The 22,397-nt window shown below is 41.6% G+C and overlaps 1 protein-coding gene across 1 annotated transcript in view; it reads right to left on the reverse strand.

The window, feature by feature from the left end:
- RTN4 (reticulon 4) overlaps nucleotides 1-22,397 on the reverse strand; it is a 179,172-nt gene that overhangs the window by 118,383 nt on the left and 38,392 nt on the right. The window lies entirely within an intron of this gene.

The raw sequence follows: 22,397 nt of genomic DNA on the forward strand, positions 1-22,397 counted from the left end.
CACCATGCCCAGCTAATTTGTTTTTTATTTTTTGTAGAGACAGGGTCTTACCATATTGTCCAGCCTGGTCTCGAACTCCTGGGCTCAAGTGATTCTCCTTCCTCAGACTCCCAAAGTGCTGGGATTACAGGTATGAAACACCATGCCCAGCCTTCACTCTCTTTTAAGCTACTACACACCAGAAAGTGAATTCAAAACTTACTCTGTCTAATTTAAATGGCATATATGCAGAACAGCATTATTCATACCTAAATATATACATGTCATTTTGAATACTAAACATTTGTGATTACTACACTAATTGCAAACTCAGAGAATTTATTTATTTCATCCCATTGATTAAAAAAAGAGATATCCAGCCAGGCGTGGTGGCTCAGACCTGTAACCCCAGCATTTTGGAGACCAAGGCAGGAAGATTGCTCGAGCCCAGGAGTTCAAGAGCAGCCTGGGTAATATAATGAGACCTCATCTTTCAAAAAAAAAATTTGAATTAACTGAGCATGGTAGTGCATGCCTGTGATCCCAGCTACTCAGGAGGCTGAGGCTGGAGAATCACTTGAGCCTTGAGCCTGGCAGGTGGAAGTTGCATAAGATCATACCACTGCACTCCAGCCTGGGCAACAGAGTCAGACCCTGTCTCAAATGAAAAAAAAAAAAAAAAAAAAAAAACACAGTGAGTGAGAGAGATCTATTCCCTGCCTTTCTGCTAATCAAGATTGCTAATTCATTTTTATCAAGTATGATGAAAAAGAGGCCTTACATATTTCTGCTTTTTTCCCTCATGCTGCCTTTAAATATAACAGCCGTTTTATTCTTTCAGGTAGATGGGTACTTTATTTAGTAGAAGGCCTAAACTGAATTTCAGTCTTTAACATAATCAAGAAGCATAAATGTGCAATAATTTGTATAAAGACAGTATCTTTAATCTCTTTATAGAGATTATTTCTCACTGGCTATACCACTTCCAGGTATGGAGCACAGGATCAGGCTGACAGAGCTGGAGCCAAAGGGCTCAGAATGGAGCAACCAAGGTGCATTCACCTGATGCTTCGGTCTCCCTAAGCTCTTCCATAGAAACAATTGTATATCACCTCGGCAATGGTTTTGTAAGTACTCAGAAATTATATCACAACCAAAATGCTATTGTAGATTCATATATCTCCCAAAAACCAGAGACTCGAGAACAGCCAAATCAGGAGCAGCCACCACAGACCAAACCCCCACACTCCCAACATGCTCCTGAAACAGGCAATCCCCAGCAAGCCCAGCCTCGGCAACTGGCCCAACTTCACCCACCCCTGGCCAGGTAGAGACCAATCTATAACATATTTCCAAAGCCTTATCTGTCTATAAGCCTTGGCTCAGTAATTCCACTTAAGAAAATAATCCTAAATTTCTGCAAAGCTCACGAAAGCAAATATGTATTATGCTAAGTTCTATGCATCACAAACCACGGTAGGTGTTAGAAACAATAAAATTATTGCTTGCCCCTATGAACTTTATAAAGTGAACTGGAAATTTTATACTTATCATTTACTGAATGTCTCCTATGTACCAGGTGCTCCACTAGGCATTTTATGTGTGTTATCTCACTTAATCGTTATAGCCTATAAAATACAAGTAGTATCACCCACATCTCACATTAAAGTGGTTTAGTAATTTGTCCCAAGTCACACAGCTAAGAAGTAGCATTTCTGAGATTCACACTCAGGGCTAAAGCTTTTCAAATTTCATGCTTTACCCACCAAGCTGCATTATATGTTTTAAATAATAGTAACAACATCAACAACCATCTAATGCAAACAACAGAGGAGTGAGTACATAAGTTAATATCAATAGGTTGGATATGCAGCCATTAAAAGTGATATCTATGACAGTTTGTCACAACACAGAAAATTGCTTGTGTATAAATATAGCAATAAAAAACAGGATGTGGGGCTGGGTGCGGTGGCTCATGCCTGTAATCCCTGCACCTTGGAAGGCCAAAGTGGGAGGAACACTTGAGACCAGAAGTTTGAGACCAGCCTGGCCAACAAAGCAAAACCCTGTCTCTGCTAAAAATACAAAAATTAGCCAGGCATGGTGGCATGCACCTGTGGTCCCAGGTACTTGGGCAGCTGAGGCACGAGGATTGCTTGAGCCTGGGAGCCAGAGGTTGCAGTGAGCCAAGACTGTGCCACTGCACTTCCGGCCTGGACAACAAAGCGAGACTCTGTCTCAAAGTAAAAAACAAACAAACAAACAAAAACCAACCAGGATGTGAATTCGTATACTATGATTTAAGCTATGTTTAAAACACATACACACACACACATACTAGAATAAAAAGCACATTTTAAGAAATAGGCAAATCTCCTGCACTTTCACTTAAATAATTCAAAATTAAGGGAAAGTATAAGGGGAAAAATTGTGTTTTCACATATGATTCAGACAAAACAGTTGACCCAAGCCTATTTAAAATGGGGACTAGATCCTCTTTTCCCTAACGGTTACTTTAAAAATTTCCTCTCATCATCCTATCTTCTATGTGAAATAAGAAGCAGGAGATATTTGGTCTGACCCCCGTTTCTGGCACACGACTCCTAAAACCCTTGTAATTTCCTGAGTGTCTCAATCGCTAGGTGCATTCTTTGTTCTAATATTTGGTCTTTGACCCCCCGGTTCCTGAAACAGCGAATTCCTTGGGGTTTCCTGGGTTAAAGGAGCACCTTTTGTTCTAATGAGGTAACTCTTGGCGGGTTTCTGGAAGCGGAGCGGTCACCAGAAAGACCACCCCATGATTAAAAGTTTGGAACTTTCAGTCCTACGCTGCAACCTCCAGGAAGGAAAGAGGGATCGGAGTTGAGTTAATTGTTGATCATGCCTACACGATTAAGCCTCCATAAAAATCCCCAAACTATGGGGTTCAGAGAGCTTCTGGGTTGCTGAAAACATGGAAGGTGGCATCCCCTGAGAGGGCGTGAAAGCTCACAACCCCTTCCCCATACATTGCCTTGTGTATCTTTTTCATCTGGCTGTTCCTGAGTTGCATCCCTTTTGTTTTTCCTTTTTTAAAAAAATAGAGGTGGGGTCTCTGTACGTTGCCTAGGCTGGTCTTGAACTTCTGGGCTCATGTGATCCGCCAGGCTGAGTCTCTGAAAGTGCTGGGATTACAGGTGTGAGCCACCATGCCTGACCCTGAATTGTATCCTGTTACACAGGGTACAATTATATAATAACAGGTTATAATAACAGGTAAACAAAAAGTGTTCTCTGAGTTCTGTGAACCATTTTAGCAAATGATCGCACCCCTAAGGGGTCATGGGAACCTCCGATTTGTAACCAAGTCAGACAAAAGGTGTGGATAATCTGAGAACCTACTGTTTGCACTTGGCATCTGATGTTTGGGGTAGTCTCATGGGACTGAGCCCTTAACCTGTGGCATTTGTGCTAACTAGAGTTCGTGTCAGAACTGAATTAAATTGTAGGATACCCAGTCAATGTCTGCCAAGAAGTGGAGAATTGCTTAATGTGGCCAAAACCCACACATTTTGGTGACCAGAAATGTTCTGTGTTGTTGCTGCTATTTTGAAACAGGGTCTTGCTCTGTCACTCAGGCTGGAGTGCAATGGCGCAATCACAGCTCGCTACAGCCTGAACCTCCTGGGCTCACGTGATCCCCCCACCCTCAGCCAACAAAATAGCTGGGACTACAGGCACACATCACCATGCCCAGCTAATTTTTAAAGAAAATTATGTAGAGACTAGATCTTACTATGTTGCCCAGGCTGGTCTTGAACTCCTGGGTTCAAGCAATCCTCCCACCTTGGCCTCCCAAGGTGGTAGGATTAAGGCATGAGCCACTGCACCTAGCTCTGTGTTGCTTTGAGAGTATAAACAGTAGGAAAAGACATTTTAGTTTTTTTGTATTGCACACTGTATTAATTAGGGTTTTCCAGAGAAACAGAACCATGTGCGTGTGCATACACATAACAGGAGAAACATATATATACACACATCCTATTGGTTCTGTTTCTCTGGAGAACCCTGACACAGTGTGTAATAGGTGTGTGTGGGGGTGTGTGTGTATATACATATATACCCACACATACACATAGAGGGAAAGAGAGGTAGATAAATCTGTTTCAAGAAACTGGCAATTGTGGGAGCTAGCAAGTCCAAAATCTGCAGGGCAGCCTGGAGACCTGGAGAGGAGGGGTGCCGCAGTTTTAAGTTCGACGGCAGTCTAGAGGCAGAATTTCTTTCACCTCAGAGGAGCTCAGCCTCCTAAGACCCTCGACTGATTGTGTGATGCCTACCCTCATAATAAAGGGGAAACTGTTTTACTCAAAGCTGACAACTTAAATGTTAATCTTGTCTTAAAAGTACCTCACAGCAACATCTAGACATGTTTGCCCAAATAACTGGGCACCATAGCCTAACAAATTCAAACATCAAAATGAATAATAATATAATCCTTCCCCAATCTACATAGAAAAAAATGAATGTGTATTTCAGATCCTGAAATATAAGCTCATTCCCTCCTTTGACAAACATTATTGAAGGCCTGGCCCCTTTCTAATGTTAGACCCATTATGAGACATAAATATAATCTTACTGCACATTTGTTGGATCATAAGAAATCAAATCTGTAGCCCCTTAATGTTTACAAAATATGTTTATAAATATATCTTGTGTAATGTTCACAAGTCATTATTGTAGTCCTCACTTGACCAAAAATAAGGCGAGATAGAATACTCTGACACATCAAAGATTGTAGCAGCAATAGGTGATAAAGCCAAGAAGAATCAGATCTTCTGACATTTCTTCATTAAATAGAGCCCCTTCTTCATCAAATAGACACCGTGAACAGAAGTAACACAGGTCCTCAAGGATAGCAGCTATTTTATTATTTCCCGATTAATCTACACTGAAAAGACACAAAGGTCAAGATGCCTAGCTTATTCCCCTGCCCGGGAATATAAAGTTGTATAACAAGCTAAGGAATTGATCACTGTCTACAAGTAGTGCTTAGCTTTGTTTTTAACTTTTTATTAAAGTATAGCATGCTACTCAGATCATAAGTTTACACCTCAATACATTTTCACAAAATGAATACCCCTGTGTAACTGCTACCAAGATCAAGAAATAGAATATGACCAGGGCTGGGTGCAGTGGCTCACACCTGTAATCCCAGAACTTTGGGAGGTCAAGGCAGGAGGATTACTTGCGCCCAGGAATTCAAGACCACCCTGGGCAACATAGTCTGATCCAATCTCTCCAACAAACATTTAAAAATTAGCCAAGCATGGTGGTATGCGCCTGTAGTTTCAACTACTAGGGAGGCTGAGGTGGGAGGATCACTCAAGTTGAGGATTTTGAGGCTGCAGTGAGCTGTGATCACACCACTGCACTTCAGCCTGGGCAACAGAGGGAGACACTGTCTCTAACCAACATAATAATAACATTTAATAATAATAATAGCATCAGCATCTCAGAAGCCCTTTTGGGACCCCCTCCCAGCCATCATCTTTCCCACAAAGGTAACCACCAGCCAGATATCTTTCACGATCAACCAATTTTGCCTTTGTTTTCAACTTAATCCTACTGTATGTGCTTTTTGATATCTGGGCTCCTTTGCTCTATGTCTGTGAGATTAATCCACTTGTTTGTTCAGTTATGTTACTGCTGTGTAGCATTCTATTGTATAATGTACCACAATTTATTCATCTGGTCATCCAACAATTTGGGTGGTTACGTTTGTGGGTACTGTGAACAGTGCTGCTGTGAATATTCTGTACCCAAGTTGTGGTCCATCTTATACCTTGAAGTGGAATTGCTGGGTCATTCATCTGCATGCACTCAATTTTACTGGAAACTGCCAAACAGCTTCCTAAGTGGTTGTCCTAATTTGTACAACCACTAGCAGTTGATGAGATTTCCAGTTGTTCCACTCATTAGCTTTTATCATTGTTGTGCTTTCAATGTTATACTTTTACAACATATGGATATATCCATACAATGTATAACACTGGTTTGCATATTTTCAAAACTTCATAGAAATGCTATTATATCATGTTGAAAATATTCTACCACTTGTTTCTGAGATTTATCTGTGTTGGTACATATAGTTCCAATTTACTGCTACACACCATTCTAGTTTTTCAAGTCTGAATCTTGTTGATGGCCACTCAGGTTGTTTCCATTTTTTCATGATTATAAATGACACAAAGACTGTTCTTATTCATGAGTCTTTGTACCCATCTGTGAGAATATCTCAAGTGCAACTGCTGAGTCACAGTGTATGTATATCTTCAGCTATACTAAATATTGGCAAAATTGCTTTCCAAAATTGTTGTGCCAACTTACACTGCTATAAGCATCCTGTGAGGGTGTCCACTGCTCCAGATCCTCACCAATGATTTGTATGGCTGGATTTTTTTTTTTTAATGTTTGTTGATTGAATGGGTGTGTAATATCCTAACAACTTTCTTAAATAAGTTTTCCAAATACTTTATAAATACATACACTTATATTTGCAAAGAGGAAGAGAGGTTCGTTCCTTTTCTCTGTTCACACAGAGCTGTAGTTCTGGAACCTTAGTGTTCTTTATCTAAGCAGGGCCTGGGGATCTGCCTGACTGCATGCAGATGTCAGAAGACCCTGAGGAATGTTGCCTCAGTGCCTTGTATGCACAGCTAGAGCAGTTATCTCAAGTACTTAGGGGTTATGTTATCTTCTCCTCAGCTAGAGCATGGGCTGCTGGATGGCAGAGACAAATTCTATGACAGTTTTGTATCCCTAGGGCCCAGCCCACAGAGGAAACTCTGAGTATTCATGGATGTAGGGAAGGAAGGGAAAGTAGGAATGATAACTTATTTTCTGTTTGGTCTGCATCAGATCTTAGAGGATCTGGAGATACATAAAATTTGTTTATTTAAAAATGCACACCATACACATATTCTTTTCTATTAACTGTTAGGGGTTGAATAATATTCCTTCATATAAATAATTTTCAACTTGGCCTAATGAATGACATATCAAAGCCTTCCATTTTGTAGTATTTCCTCATGCTTTCTTTCAGAAGGATTACATACTGAGTAGTTTGGAACAGGGTGCTCCCTGGACAATATATGGATGCATTCATACGATACATAACATTGGTTTGCATATTTTCAAAACTTCCTAGAAAGGCTATCATGCTGAAAATATTCTACCACTTGACACATACATTGGAGCTCTCCTCCAAAGGGTCTAGTAAGCAAAATACATTCAAAATGATGACTGGGAGTTAGTGAAAGGCAGAAAGAAAAGAATCTTCTGAAAGTAAAAAAAACAGAGCTGGATAGAGGCAGAGGGAGGAACACAGAAAAGGAGAGAGGAGATGGAAAGGTGACATTTATCCAGCAGTGGGCTCATTCATTAGGAAGAGCTCCTCATTAGGCAACATTTTTTACAGGGCAGTTTATTGGTCTCCCATCCTCTGGCCAGACTGACAGCACAAGAATAGGGTTATCTTTTTATTTTTTATTTATTTTTTTATTTTTTTTGAGATGGAGTCTCGCTCTTGTTGCCCAGGCTGGAGTGCAGTAGTGTGATCTTGGCTCACTGCAACCTTCACCTCCCAGGTTCAAGAAATTCTCCTGCCTCAGCCTTCCATGCAGCTGGTACGACAGGAATGTGCCACCACACCCAGTTAATTTTTGTATTTTTAATAGATGTGGGGTTTTGTCATGTGGGCCAGGCTGGTCTTGAACTCCTGACCTCAGGTGATCCACCCACCTTAGCCTCCCAAAGTGCTGGGATTACAGGCATGAGCCACCGTGCCCGGCCAGTGTAGGGCTATCCTTAAGATTCTTTTAACTCAGGATATCGCAAAACAAGAGGGTTGAAAAGGGCTGAACCCTAGCATGTAATCTATAATTAACCTGAGCATCAGTATGGATGCTAAAAATCAGTAGAAGTATACCCAATGTGGTAGCTAGATACCTCCCCTCCCGGGACAGCACTGTTAAAACCTTCACTCCGGGCTAGAGGAGGGTCTCTGTTCTGGTTTTGAGGTCACACTCCTGAATGTGACTTGTCTACTTCTACAGTTCTTTCTGGGCACATCCCGTTTTGGTCAGCTCAGCCACTTTCTGGCATTATCTGCCAGGTAATTAATGGATTTATCAATTACGGAAAAAATCTGTCTCCTTGTCTGGATGTACTTAAAATTCAGCGTTTAAGGAACAGAGATGTTCTGCTCCAACTCAGTGAATGCTGTCAACTGCATGTCTAGTGCTTTAGCTATTTCTGTTTCTAGTCGTCATTTCCCAAATCTGCGAAATGCAGAAACGCTTGAGATACAAGCCTCCTCCAAAGCTAGGCCATTCTACAAATTGCCTTCTGCTGGCCACCGCTCTTCAGCCCAGCACTGTGGTCCTTGTGCCTGGGAAGGAAGTCTTATTCCTTTCCTTGTCACTGGCCTCTCCAGGCATGTGGTAAAAAGGTCCCCCTGGCACACCTGGGACATGGAACATTTTCCCCATGACTGAGATCACTGACTGAGAGCAGCAACTAGACTGACTCCCCGCCTCTGGTTCCCACCCCAAGCAGCTGTCTGAATGTTAGAATAGGCACAAGGAGTTGTTAAAGCGGAGAAAGGCTTACTTTTCATAAACAACACATGTTTTCTAAGGAGAGATTTATTTAATGAAAGCCTTTTTTCCCCCTGAGTCTGCGGTAGATTTGAATTGTAAAATAGATTTGGAGCTGTTTTGAGGGGAAGGATAGGGCTGGAGTGGAGACAGCAGAATTTCTCTATCCAGAGAAGTCCAGGATCTGGGAATAGGAGGTATGATAAGGCCATAGAAATATCCCCAAATGTCCCCCAGGTAGAGTGGCCCAAGAGAGTTGAAAACAGAGAGACCCAATATTCCATTTAATATAATTTGTGTTACAGTATCACCTTCGCACTATTTCCAAACACACACGCTCACATCTGCTTCCAGCAAATCTTTAATGCAGTTCCCTGCACACTCAATATCTTGACTGCGTATGGACATAGAGAAAGTGGCTGAATTTCCTCTCTGAGAAGAGGATGTCACGGAGGAAGAAGACATAGTTGCTAAACTGAGCCAATTCAACCAAAGCAGAAGCTGGAGCTAGAGATGACAATGAGAATGAAGCCTCCACCTCCCCTCTATCCACCTGGAAGTTCTGCCAAAATCATCTCAAGAGCTTGGAAATTCCATGAAAAGTGGAGGAGGGCTTTGGGCCCATTCTGAAGGCCAGGGAGGACTACAGCTGATGGTTCCCAAAGACCTGTCTTCCACACTGACCCAGGGCCCAATTGCTCACACAATTTCTCCTCTTAGATGTCTAATAAGTAACTCCCATTTTAAATGGCCAAAAACCAAACTTGGCTCCACCCCCTAAACATGCTTCTCCCTCAGTCTTTCCCACCTCAGTTACCAGCCCCACATCCACTCAGTTGCTCAAGCACCAAATCTACGAGTCATCCTTGGTTCTGCTTTCTCTCATTCTCTCCATCCAGGAGATCAGCAGGCCTTATCAGTCCCTCCTCCAAGACACATCTCAAGTTGACATTTCTCACCTTCTCTGCACATCTCCATTGATTTCACCCAAGAAGTCTCAGCCACCACTCCTCAATGGAACTCCTAGTTTTGCTCAACTGGTTATAGCAAAAACCTCCCTAACTAGTTACCCTGTCTTTCCTCTGGCCCCCAGTGGCCTTTTCACTACCTGGTGGTAGCAGCCAGAAAGGGGTATGTTTGTGTATAAATCGGACCATATCACTCCACCATTTACAATCATCCATGGCTTCCCATTGCAATCCAAACTCCTCTCTGTGGCCTAGGGGGCCCCACGTGACTGGGCCCTGTTCACCACTCTGACCTCTTTCCTCCTCCATTCATAGGATGTCATCCACACTGGGCCCTTTCTTACCACATACACACAAAGCTTCTTCTTGCCTCAGAAGCTCTGTACATTGCTATTTTTCTACCTGGAATGCTTTTCCCTTAAATTTTCATCTATCTGCCCCAATCCCTAAACTTCTAGCCCCTGCTCACTCTCTACCCTTTATCTTATTTTCCTGTAACACTTATTTGTTGCTTGATTACATATTTTTCATCTTCCTGTCCTCATTAAAATGTAACCTCAGGCCAGCTACAGTAGCTTGCACCTAGAATCCCAGCATTGTGGGAGGCCAAGGCAGGAGGATTGCTTGAGCCCAGGAGTTTGGGACTTGCCTGGGCAATATAGCAGGACACTGTCTCTCCAAAAAGAAACATTTTTTAAAATTAGCCAGTGTATTAGTCCGTTTTCACGCTGCTGATAAAGACATACCTGAAACTAGGAAGAAAAAGAGGTTTAATTGGACTTACACTTCCACATGGCTGGGGAGGCCTTAGAATCATGGCAGGAGGCAAAAGGCACTTCTTACATGGCAGCAGCAAGAGAAAATGAAGAAGAAGTGAAAGCAGAAACCCCTGATAAATCCATCAGATCTCGTGAGATTTATTCACTATCACAAGAATAGCACAGGCAAGACTGGCCCTCATGATTGGATTACCTCCCCCTGGGTCCCTCCCCACAACATGTGGGAATTCTGGGAGACACAATTTAAGTTGAGATTTGGGTGGGGACACAGTCAAACCATGCCAGGTATGGTGGCACGTGCCTGTAGTCCCAGCTACCTGGGAGGTTGAGGTGGGAGGATTGCTTGAGTCCAGGAGTTTGAGGCTGCAGTGAGCTGAGATGTCACCACTGCACTCCAGCCTGGGCGACAGAGTGAGACCATGACTTTTTCACTTATCTATTCACTGTTGCTTACTGAGTTCTGATCACTGACAAAAATAACCATTGTGTGTGTATATGTGTGTGCATGTGTAAAACAGCAGACAATGAGGGCCTTGCATTGTTCTAAGAGTTGCTTGAAAATGCCTGTGTTTTGATACCTCATGATGCACATTCATGGGCCAGCCAATTGTAGTGACAGCTCTTTAATGAAGAAATGAAATCTACATTAATGTAGAATTTGTATTTGCTCTTAGTAAATACCTATAAGTGCCTAGTTCAACAGTTTCTGTGGTTGAAATGCTAAAAAATACAACTGAAATGCTGTTGAACTTTAAATGGCTAAATGCATGTATACCTGTATGTTGTTTTATTTACACACACACACACGTGTGTGTATATTATATTTAAATAATTTATTCTATATATATTTAATTTATTGTACATATATAGAATAAATTAAGCAATAATGTCCCTGGGCCCAAAGAAAGTACTCTGCATTCTCCTGTTATGCCAGAAAGGTGTTTACTATGTTGAGGGAAGTTCCCACACTCATAACCCCTAAGTGATTCCCCAGCACAGCTTAGAGCTGATGTTTCTGCCGGAGGAAGCCCTGAGTCATTCTCTGCATCTTTCCTGAGATCTGGAGAGTGCAAGGGTACCCATACCTCTCCCTCCACCAGGCCAGGGGGATTAGGAAAGAGTCAGAGATGAAGGAGAAAAGGAGAAGAGAAATTGGTAAGAGGAAAAAGGGTAAATGTGCTCAATTCTTTCCTCCTCTGATTACAGCCAGAGGAAGGCAGTCTGAGGCCCCTTAACTAACTCCCTTTTAAGGTCTGGCAAGGATATACCGCATTTCATTTAGCTATGCTTCTATTACTTGAATGGCTTGCTTTTTTCTAAGGGAAATAGAATTGGGGAAGGAATTATAAGGAAGAGAATTTTCTTGCTTTTATTCTGTCTATAAATGGCATATGAGAGGGGACATGGAAATAGCATGAAAGAGTCACAATTTTCTTACAATCACTAGTATTCTACACTAATGTATCTGGGTGGCAGAGCGGATGGAGCCATAATGGTGTTTATTATGGACTGAATCATGTTCCCCCAAGATTCATATGTTAAAGCTGCATGCTCAGTGTGATGGTATTAGGATGTGGAGCCTTTGGGAGGTATTTAGGTTTACAGAGGTCCTGAGAGTGGAATCCCCATGACGGCATTAGTGCCTTCTAAGGAGAGATCTCTCTCTCTCCACCACAGGAGGACACAGCGAGAAGGCAGCTGTCTGCAAGCCAGGAAGAAAGCCCTCACCAGGAATCCATCAGCACCTTCACTTTGGGCTTTCAGCCTCCAGAACTGTAGGAAATACATGTTGTTGTTGAAGCCACCCAGGCTATGCTATTTTGTGATAGTCGCCAAACTGACTAAGAGAGTGTTTTACATGAATTAATTAAGCAGATATTTCCTGAGCATCACTAGTACTCTGGGTACTGTTCTGCAGTTAAGTATAGAGCAGTGATCAATCAGGTGAGGTTCTGCTTTCATGGGACTTCAGTTTGAGTGGGAAAATACACCACATACCATAAAAAAGTTAACAGACAAGTAAATGTTAGATAGTGAGAAGAGCCATGAACAAAACAACAGAACCATGCTATGTAGAGGGACTGGGGAGTGGATACTTTAGATCAGGTCATCAAAAGAGGCTTTCTGGGGAGGGGACATTTGAGCTGAATGACAAGGAAATGCTGACTAGGAGACAACCTGGTGGAAAACGTTCCAGGCACAGGGAACCATGGTGCTAACATGATGTCTATGTAAGACCGACAGTTAACCTCTGAGTTAGGTCAAGCAAAGAATGAAGGGACTTGAGACAGGCTTGAGTGTTAATGTCCAAAAATGAAAGCAAGAGATGACAGCAAGAAATTCATATAAGAAGCTTCAGATTTTGAATACCAATGAAATAACCATGGTTTCTGAGTGACCTCCTACTCCACACAAGTCCTCCCCTTGTATTTCCTGCATTATTGCCATCCACCATCCACACAACATGCAATATCCAAATATCATAATAAGGCTGGGCGCGGTGGCTCACACCTGTAATCACAGTACTTTGGAAGGCCAAGGCAGGTGGATCACCTGAGGCCGGGAGTTTGAGACCAGCCTGGCCAACATAGTGAAACTCCGTCTCTACTTAAAATACAAAAATTAGCTGGGCAGTAGTGGCATGTGCCTGTAATCCTGGCTACTTGGGAGGCTGAGGCAGGAGAATTGCTTGAGCCTGGGAGGCGGGGGTTGCAGCAAGCCAAGATCATGCCACTGCACTCTAGTCTGGGCAACAGAGTGATCTCCTGTCTCAAAAAAAAACAAACATACACGAACACAAACATCATTATGAGACAATTTTTGTTAAATAATTTTAAAAATTAACATCTTATAATTGTGAGGTCCATTTGTCACAATTGATAAATGAATCAATGTTGATACATTATTATTAATTGAAGTCCACACTATTCAGATTTTTTTCTTTTCTTTTAGTGAAACCCTGTCTTACTTTGTTGCCCAGGCTAGAGTGCAAGTGGCTTAATGAGGGCTCACTGTAGCCTTGACCTCCCAGGGTCAAGTGGTCCTCCCACCTTGGCACTCCCTACTCCCCTGCCCCCCACTCCCCTAAATAGCTGGGACTATAGGCACACACCACCACACCTGGCTAATTTTTTAATTTTTTGTAGAGATGGGGATCTCACTATATTGCCCAGGCTCTATTCAGATTTCTAATGCCCTTTTCCTGTTAGGATCCCATCCAGGATACTGCATTGCATTTAGTCATGCTTCCTTAGGCTACTTTTGGCTCTAACAGTTTCCTAGACTTTCCCTGTTTTTGCTGCCTTTGACAGTTTTGAGCAGGGACTGATCAGACAATTTGTAGACTGTCCCTCACTTGGGATTTATCTGATGCTTTTCTCCTAATGAGACAGTGGTTATGGGTTATTGGAAGAGAGATCACAGTGGTAAAGTACCATTCTCATCCCATCACATAAGAGTGCATGCTGGGCCGGGTACAGTGGCTCACACCTGTTTCTAGCACTTTTGGAGACCGAGGTGGGTGGATCACCTGAGGTTGGGAGTTCAAGACCAACCTAACCAATATGGAGAAGCCCCGTCTCTACTAAAAATACAAAATTAGCCGGGTGTGGTACCGCATGCCTGTAATCCCAGGTACTCGGGAGGCTGAGGCAGGAGAATTGCTTGAACTCAAGAGGTGGAGGTTGCAGTGAGCTGATATCGTGCCATTGCACTCCAGCCTAGGCAACAAGAGCAAAACTCCATTTCAAAAAAAAAAAAAAAAAAAAGTGCATGCTGCCACCATGACTTATCACTGCTGATGCTGACCTTGATCTCCTGGCTGAGGTTCCAAGTGATTTTTGATGCCTCATTCTCCCATCCCTGGAATCTATCATTCATCAGGCCTCATCTGATACATCTCTCAATGTTCTCACTCAGAACCCACTCCTCATCAACATTACCTCTACAGTCTCAAGTCTGAGTTCCCAGACTGTTCTCAGCATCCTGTATCACATTATCAAAGCTCTAATCATAGCCTTTCTCTGGCTAAATAATCCCACTTAGGAACAAAACTTCTGTCTTAGTTGGAAGTTAAGGTCCAAGGTTTTCAGTGTTGCTTTGGGGTCTTTTTCTCAATCTGAATGCAAGCTACTTTCCAGTTTCAGCTCCTGCCCTGAGATCTGGGTACTGTGCTAGCACTCCTCCACCACACCCTCTGCTCATTCCATCATGCTGCAGTAGTTACTGCTTATTAAGCTTCTGTCCTATGCCAGGCAGCTTTCTGGGCCTGAGAATACAAAAACTACTAAGAAAGGGTTCCCTACACTCAAGGAATGAGGTGTAGTTGGAGTGACAGTCATTGTAAATGGATAATTGCAAGGTGGTTAGGTAGATGCGGGGCATTTATTTGGGCATGTACAAATTTTAAAGGGAGCAACTAGGCCAAAGCCCCTCACTGTGGCCCCAGTACTTAGGAGAGATTATACTAAGATAGTGATACCTGAGCAATGATGTCAATAAAGAAAAAAGTTTGGCCGGGCGCGGTGGCTCAAGCCTGTAATCCCAGCACTTTGGGAGGCCGAGGCGGGCGGATCACGAGGTCAGGAGATCGAGACCATCCTGGCTAACACGGTGAAACCCCGTCTCTACTAAAAATACAAAAAATTAGCCGGGCAAGGTGGCGGGTGCCTGTAGTCCCAGCTACTCCGGAGGCTGAGGCAGGAGAATGGTGTGAACCCGGGAGGCGGAGCTTGCAGTGAGCCGAGATCGTGCCACTGCACTCCAGCCTGGGTGACAGAGCAACACTCAGTCTCAAAAAAAAAAAAAAAGAAAAAGAAAAAGAAAAAAGTTCACCAAGCAGACAAGAGGCCAAGAGAAGTTCTGGGCAGAGGGCACAGCACACACTAAGGCATGGCCACTAAGCAATTTAATGTGGAAGTATTTGCAAAAGATGAGTAAGAGCTAAACTGTGATGAAACAAGTTAAGAAACTTGAATTTTAACCCACAGTTAAAGCACAGTGTTTTCAAGCTGTAGGTCTTGAAATCAATTTAGTGAGTCCCTATGATTATTTTAAAATGAAATAGAGGAGAAAAATTTGTTTTGTGAAAATGTCATTTCCATTACTGCACACATATGCATCTTTATGTGTGGTTTGCAATGTAAACTATACTTCTTACTGGAAATCACCTTTACATAAAATACTGCTATATGGAGGTTTTGCAAGGATATATAGCAGGGATGTATTTTCAAACAGTATTTCTCAAACTTACAGAGCCCGGCCGGGTGTGGTGGCTCATACCTGTAATCCCAGCACTTTGGGAGGCCAAGGAAGGCAGATTGCTTGAGCCCAGGTTTGGACAACATGGTGAAACCCTATCTCTACAAAAAAAATTTTTTTTTTAATTAGCTGGGCATGGTGGCACATGTCTGTAGTCCCAGCTACTTGAGAGGCTGAAGTAGGAGGACTGCTTGAGCCCAGGAGGTCAAGGCTGCAATGAGCCCTGATTGTGCCACTGCACTCCAGCCTGGATGACACAGTGAAATCCTGTCTCAAAAAAAAAAAAATTCTTGGCCCCAATCCAGACTCACAGAATCAGAATTTCCAGTGGCAAAGGCCTGGTAATTCTGTATTTGTAATCAATACCCCAGGCACTTCTTGTGAAGAAAGCTTTGGAACACTGGTACTTTAAGAGAATAATAGGAAAAAAAGATCAGAACAAGAAGAAACTAGAGGCAGAAAGAGCAGTTGGAAGACACTTGCTATTGCCCGAGAGATGGCAAAACTTGAACCAAGGCAACAGCAGTGGGGGAAGGAGGAGAGGCGGCTTCAGGAGGCCTTGAAGACGCAGACTGTCAGAGGTAGAGCTACAGGACACCACCCAGGCCTCTAAGGATTCTATCTTGAACACTTTCATAAACATTGGGAATATGAGAGGCGGAATAGGTTGCTGGGAAAGATAATGAGCTCAGTTTTGGAACATGTTGACTTTGAAGCGAAATCCATAATGAAGAGTGGACATTTGGACAAGCTGTTCTGGAACTCAGCATAGAGGTCAGAGCTGGAGATAAGGATTTCTGAATCATTTGAATCACTAGTATATAGGTGAGAGGAGGAAAAGTGAAATTCCCCCAGGAAGCGGGTGGAGTCTGAAGGGCCAGGAATGACATATGGAGGCCTTCGGCACTCCTGACCCTCCTCATCAACCTTCAGCCTCATCCTTCTCCTCTGTGCCCTTTCCCTAATCTCTTTTTCTACCTCACACAATTTTATCAAAGGCCATCTCCCAACCATTACTACCTTAGATGGAATTAACCTCTGCATTGTGCTACAGTATCTCTTTGTACTCCCTTTATCACATCTCCAATCATTTTAGATTAGGGCTAGTGTTGTCCCATTTTCTTTTTCACCTATTAGAGGCAGAAGCGTGTCTGGATTTCCAGCACCCCGCACAAAGTTGGTGTTTAGTAAATGTTTGTGATCTTGTGGTGGAGATTTAAGGATGACTCATTCATTTGGACTCATAATTCTAGTGTCTAAAGTATAAATGAATCTACTCAAACAATAGCTGCCAAGCTATAATAAATTATTGCTGATGGTATTTCTTGACAGTACCATCTGGCCTTTGTCTTCCTATTTCTAGTTCAAGGTTCTTACATTTTATTTTAACAATAGCTACCCAAATTTATCTTTTTCATATCACTGCATCGCACAGAAAGGGCATATTACTATAATAATTTAAAACTATTATGGGCCGGGCGCGGTGGCTCAAGCCTGTAATCCCAGCACTTTGGGAGGCCGAGACGGGCGGATCACGAGGTCAGGAGATCGAGACCATCCTGGCTAACACGGTGAAACCCCGTCTCTACTAAAAAATACAAAAAACTAGCCGGGCGAGGTGGCGGGCGCCTGTAGTCCCAGCTACTCGGGAGGCTGAGGCAGGAGAATGGCGTAAACCCGGGAGGCGGAGCTTGCAGTGAGCTGAGATCCGGCCACTGCACTCCAGCCTGGGCGACAGAGCAAGACTCCGTCTCAAAAAAAAAAAAAAAAAAAAAAAAACTATTATGTAATAATAGAATAATAATAAACTTCCAAATACCCATCACTCAACTTCAATAATTATCAACTCAGGGTCAATTCTGTTTTATCTTTACCTCCAACTCCATTGCATATTATTTTGAAGCAAATGCCAGAGAACATATCAGTAAAAGAGAAGACTTTTTTAAAACCATAATATTATAAGACCTAAAAAAATTAACAATAATCTCTTAACATCAATATTGATTCATTGTTCAAATGACCAATTTTCTCATAAATGCAAGTTCTTTTACAGTTTTAAAAAATTAAGATCCAAATAAGGTCCACTTGTTGCAATTCATCAATATGCCTTTTAAATCTCTTTTAATCTATAGGCTTCCCACTGAACCCCCTTTCTTGAAAATTATTAATTGAATAAATCAGGTCATTTGTTCTGAAGAGTTTCTCATAGTCTAGTTTGTTTGCTTCCTTCATTCTCCCAGTGTAGTGCAACATGTTTCTTTGTCCTATTTTCTGAAATTGGTATTTGAACAAGAAACTTGGTAAGACTTGAATCTGCTTTTTTGTCAAGACTTCTTCATGAATGGGTATATTCTTCCTTCTTCCATCAGGAGGTCCATACTGTTTGGTTGTTTGTATTCTTGTTATGTTAGCAATCACTTCTCCTTAAGGCCTAGACCCATTAGTTCTTTAGAGGCTATCGAAAGGGGACTCTATTATTCCTTTGTTGTTTAGTGGTTGAATTAGTTCTTTAAACAGGAACTTTGCCTCATGCACTATTTAGTTACTGGGGCATACAGTTCATATAAGAAAGGCAGAAAAAAAATGGTAGAATTTATTTACTGGTTATCAGTTCAATAATGAGTTGCCTCCCAATAATCTTCTAAACATGACCAGTTTTTTGAGCATCATTATGGACTCATAGATTTAAACATATTTGAGGTGTTTCAATCTATTGCTGGTATTATCCCTATTGATGTCAAAATTGTGACACCTTTGGCCATTGGGAGCCTCTTTAAGTTGGTTCTGCTGTCCTTTTAAGAATGACCCTGTAGTCTTCAATATCTTCCTCACTATCTATACGACAAGGTGCTTCAGGGTTCCCTTGTTCATGTCCTGCCCTAGACCTTGACTCAGCCGTTTCTTTAAGGAGCCTGGCTCTTTTACGTGGGAAATGGTATTTCAGGACATCGATCAGGGATTTGGGGGTGCTCATTGCACCTGGGTTGGCTAGAGACTGACTTTAAATTTTTGAATTTCTCAGACATACTAGTGGCTAACAGTGCAGGTGCCAGAGGTAGACTGGGTTTGAATCACCACTCTACCACATATTATGTATGGACACGGCGCTAGTTTACTAACTTATCTGTGCTTCAGTTTTTCTCAATTGTGAAAAGAGAATAATAACAGTAGCTAAGTTTGTAGAATCCTGGTAAAGTTTAAATGAAGTGATTCATGTGAAATGCTTAGAATAGGGCCTGGCACATAAGGCTGTGTAAGCATCGGCTATTATTATTCTTATTACTAGTCTCTTTCCAGCCTTGTCATTGTTGCCTGCTCACACTGTGGGTCATCTGATATGCAATACAGACTTACATTTTATTTGTATCTAGTGACATACTGACTTATTTTAGAGAACTAGTCTAAGTCACATCTGCAACATTTGTCCTACTAATCTGCTACTTTAAATGATGCAACACTCGCACATATTAGAACATTTCCTGTAAAGGAATTCAAATTCAACAAAACTAATGGCATTCATAAGGTCACCAAGCACCAGCGTACTTTCTGCTTTTTATACTTGTCTGGAAAGGGGTAAATTAGCAGAAGCCTGGCTAGACCTTAACCACTATGGAGTTAAGGTCTTACTTTGCACTGGGGGCTTGGACAAGCCCCACTGGTCTTGTCTTTACTAGTTGAACACAGGGAGCTATTAGGGGTGGCATTCCCCAAGCCCTCCAAATCCCTTTCTAATCAAACTGGTAGAATTACAAGACATATCCCAGATCACATAAATCTTAATGTTGGTTCTGTCTGGAAGCCCATGCATATTATGAAATCTTGATCTATTCAGCCATTTGCCATAACTCTGTCCTCAGGTTCGAGGAGTTAAGATCTCAGCACTGCTGCAACCGAAGACAGTGAAAGGCAAGCAGCAGACCCGTCGGCTGTTTCCTTGGTGGTCCGTTAGACCCCAACAAAACCTCAAGGTATAGTTTCTCTAAACCTAAAAACCCTATGGCGCTCTAACAAGAACAGTCTCTACAGTAGTTAAATCACAGTTTCTTTAAAGCAAAGGCATTTGTTTACCTGCAATTTCTTTTTTTTTTTTTTTTTTTTTTTTGAGACTGAGTCTGGCTCTGTCGCCCAGGCTGGAGTGCAGTGGCCGGATCTCAGCTCACTGCAAGCTCCGCCTCCCGGGTTCACGCCATTCTCCTGCCTCAGCCTCCCGAGTAGCTGGGACCACAGGCGCCCGCCACTTCGCCCGGCTAGTTTTTTGTATTTTTTAGTAGAGACGGGGTTTCACCGTGTTAGCCAGGATGGTCTCGATCTCCTGACCTCGTGATCCGCCCGTCTCGGCCTCTCAAAGTGCTGGGATTACAGGCTTGAGCCACCGCGCCCGGCCCTACCTGCAATTTCATATACTTGCATTACTGACATATGATTGTGCTATCATTGCATTAGCCGTGACAAGTTGTCTACAGCTCGCTGGCTAGAAATTCTCAGGATGCACTAGGGTTCATTTTTGCTTAACCAAAAATTCACTTGCTTGTTTTATTCTCTTCTCTCTTCTTTCTCTTAACAGCACTCTTAGCATTTTTTTAAAAGTAGCTGTCATTAGATTACTTGACATTTAAAACACTTTGGAATAAAATATAATTTTAATCACATATTTGTCAACAGGAAAGTGTGAATAAATAATGGTAAATTCATGTAATAGAAACTATTAAGCCACTAAAATTATAAAATGCATTTTTAAATATTGACATAGAAACATGAGAGAACAAAAACAAGCTCCAAACAGTTTGTATAGTAGGATTAAATTTTAGTAAAATAATAATTATTTTACATATTGGCATATGTATAGAAAAAAATCTGAAGAAACAAGTTGTTAATAGGGGTTATCTCCAGGGGTGAGATTATCATTGTCTTTTCCTACATATTCCTATAGTCTCTGAATTTCTTATGAATATTTATTAGTTTTCCAATCAGAAAACGTTTATTTTTTTGAAAATCAATGTTGTTATAACTTGTTCAGAAGAGTGAAGTAATACATTATCCATTGTAATAATAACTTTACTGAGATTTCTCATGGTAGCTTCTCAGGAAATTCTATAATACTAATAAGTTTCTGTAAAAATCGAAGTTATTAATATAATTACTGAAGAATTGAAAAACAGTATACTTAGTCTTCTCAGAATCCAAAATAATTTAGTATATATTTTTATACATATGCAAAACCAAATGGAATTTAAAACTTTGAAATGTTTAGAACAATCAACAAACCACTTCATTCATTAAGCATACATTTCTGCTACATAGTCTGTGCCAGGCAATGTGCTAGGCATGCAAATACCAGTTACACAGAGATGAAAAAGATCAACCCCATTTCTGTCCTCATCTGCTGGACTGAAACAGCCCTGTGTATATCCTGGAGCATAGGAATAATTAACTAGAAGAACTGCTATATGTGAATAAATAATATGCAAATTAACTAATTTTTTATGCTAAAGTGAATTTTTCATTTCATAAGGGCTAAGTGACTAGAAAGATTATACATTTCATCAGCACATTCAAATTTCACAAAATCATCACACACTGTAGGATGTATGTTCATATATCTTGACACCTCCAAATCAAATATAAAAGAAAAGGAAAAATAGACGTGAAACCTTATTATCGTTTTCTACTGATGTTTCACTTTTAGATGTGACATTTGAAATCTAAGACAAAAAAAAAGCTTCTGCTTTTATTTTGAATCATAAAGTTAACAAGTCTGTTTTTAAAAATCATGAGCACCAAATTCCTTAAAGATGAGATATTCTTATTTCATAACTTTCCGTCCAAATCATGCCTAAATCATTTTTCAGTTCTTTGGAGCAGATGACGATTAAGGGGGAAAGGGAATGAGGGATCAAAATGTTCAGTGAAATGGAATTTAGTTTGTTTTTGTAAGGTTGAAATCCCTTGAAGATGCTATATAAACTACTACTTTAGGCCAGGGGGTAGCAAACCTTTTCTGTGAAGGGCCAGATAGTAAATCTTTTAGGATTTGTGCATCATGGACCATGCTGTCTCTGCCAAAATGGCTCAACTCTGTTGTTTTAGGGCAAAACAGCCATGAACTACACATAAACAAAGGGACATAGCTGTGTTTCAATAAAACTTTATTTATGGATGCCAAAAATTTTAATGTTATGTAATTTTCACATGTCATTATTCTTTTGATTTTTAAAAAATAATTTAAAATGTAAAATTCGTTCTTAGCTGGCAGACCTCACAAGAATCTGGTGGCTGGTTGGACTTGACACATGGCCAGTTGCCAGCCCCTGCTATAGGTCAGTGTGTGGTGCTTGGGATCTGCGGCTTCTCTTTGGTCCTGGTATTGAAGGGTAGGAGGTAGGAGAGGAGAATCTAAGAGATTTATAAAACAAAACTCTATTGTTTTTCTAAAAACAATTCAAACCTCTTTATTAATCTAAGAAGTTACTATCATGGCCGGGCACAGTGGCTTACACCTGTAATCCCAGCACTTTGGGACGCTGAGGCAGGCAGATCACCTGAGGTCGGGAATTTGAGACCAGCCTGATCAACGTGGAGAAATCCCATCTCTACTAAAATTACAAAATTAGCCAGGAGTGGTGGCGTGTGCCTGTAATTCCAGCTACTAGGGAGGCTGAGGCAGGAGAATCGCTTGAACCCGGGAGGTGGAGGTTGCGGTGAGCTGAGATCACACCATTGCACTCCAGCCTGGGCAACAAGAGCAAAACTCTGTTAAAAAAAAAAAAAAAAAA

The sequence above is a fragment of the Theropithecus gelada genome, chromosome 13, assembly GCF_003255815.1.
Source record: "Theropithecus gelada isolate Dixy chromosome 13, Tgel_1.0, whole genome shotgun sequence".
Taxonomy (NCBI): domain Eukaryota; kingdom Metazoa; phylum Chordata; class Mammalia; order Primates; family Cercopithecidae; genus Theropithecus; species Theropithecus gelada.